General features: G+C 36.8%; 1 pseudogene; it reads right to left on the bottom strand.

Moving 5' to 3' along the window:
* LOC104778655 overlaps positions 1-1,724 on the bottom strand; it is a 9,927-nt pseudogene that overhangs the window by 6,459 nt on the left and 1,744 nt on the right.

The following is a 1,724-nucleotide window of genomic DNA, read 5'->3' as shown; positions in this document are numbered from 1 at the left end:
TAAAAGTTAGGTAAAATATGTTGTTATTCAATCAAGACTTTTAAAAACTCTTTAAAAATTTGGTGTTATTGGTTGTGGATTTGTAAAAAGTTATCTAAAATCTTGATAAATCTAGTGTTATTGGATTAAGAGTTTTATAAAGTCATTAAAAGTTTTATGTTATTCAAGTAAAACAAAAGAATCTTGGATTGTTAATGAATTCAAATTTTATGTTATTGGTTTAGGATTTTATATCATTTCCTTCATAACAAAAGTCATGAAAACTCTTTCATCAAATAGAAAGATTTTACAAGATTAGAAAAAACAAATCATCAAGATTTTAAAAAACTTACTAAACAATCTCTTAGAATCCTTCATTTTTAACTTTCAATTTTCTATGATTCTAACAATCAGCAAGAACATAAAGTCATTAAAATTCTTTCTAAATCCTAAACCAATACCTCCCCCTTAATCTTTTGTGAAGAATCTTTGAAGCCTTCACCTGGTAAAACTTCATGTGGTGGCCTTGACACTGATCTTGATCTTGACAAAGATCTTGATTTGGATCTCAGACACATCTTCTTCTTCTTCTGCTGCTCATCATCATTCACATCCACATCCACATCCATCGAATCGTTACTCAAATCATCATATCTTTCCCTCTTTCTACCTCTAGACTTGCTTCTTGCACGGTTCAAAGCAGAAGACGGATCAAGACCTAGAGATGATAACTCTCTACCCATTCTCTTCCTTGAAAACTTCTTATCCTTGTCAAACTTTCTTGGAACAGTTGCTCTGTTTTATGCGTTGCTCTTCTTGAGTCTATGATTTTGAATGAGCAAGGCTTTCTTCTTACGCATATCAGCCAAATCATTCTTCTCCTTCTCTGTAAGTTCTTCGCCTTCAATCTCAAAACCATTATCTTCTTCCTCTGCCAGCCTTAAACTTTCTTCACTTGTCAGCTCCTCAAGCCTATTCAAAATATTTGAATCAACAAAGTCAGAAACATTATGACCATCAAAGATCTCAGGTATTATGTCATCCTTCCATTCTCCATTAGCCAAATTGTAGTTCTTCTTTAGACTAGCAGAATAAACCCCAACTCCACCATTTTCATTTTCCAAGTCCTTCTCTGTCTTTCGTTTCTGATCCTTTTCACAAGCTTCTTCCTTAGCTACCTGAGGTGTGCAAGGGAGCCTTTCTTGGTCGTCACGAGCCTTCGGCATCGCCACATGGAACCTGTTCAGGTGGTCAGTGATCTTTTTCGGTTTCATCTTCGCTACTACCCTTTGATCTAACAGCATCTGACAGGCAGCATTCCTCACTGACATCACACCTTCTTCGGTCAGAGTGCTCATATTCAAAAGCACTGCTTCTTCACTTGCTCCCATTGCAGTCTTCATAGCTTCATCTTTCATATCTTCAATCAGTTTCTTATCTTCTTCAGATAAGTTCTCCACAGGCATCAAATCAGTCTTGTTGCAGACAATAACCAACGGTTTGTTCTTCAACACATACTTTATGCTGTGAAAGACAGAAGCCTGCTGAGCAATGGTGTAACCACAAGAACCCGAAATATCAAGAAAGAACAAAACAGCAGCTCGAAGGTTAGCCAGGGCGGTGACACTACACATTTCAATGATGTTACGGTCTTCAAGTTCCCTATCTAAAAGCCCCGGTGTATCAATCACCTGATACCTCAAACACTTGTAATCAGTATGACCAAGAAAGAGTGACTTCGTGGT

This window comes from Camelina sativa, chromosome 3 (assembly GCF_000633955.1).
Source record: "Camelina sativa cultivar DH55 chromosome 3, Cs, whole genome shotgun sequence".
Lineage (NCBI taxonomy): Eukaryota > Viridiplantae > Streptophyta > Magnoliopsida > Brassicales > Brassicaceae > Camelina > Camelina sativa.
This window is presented reverse-complemented; position numbering and strand designations above follow the sequence as displayed.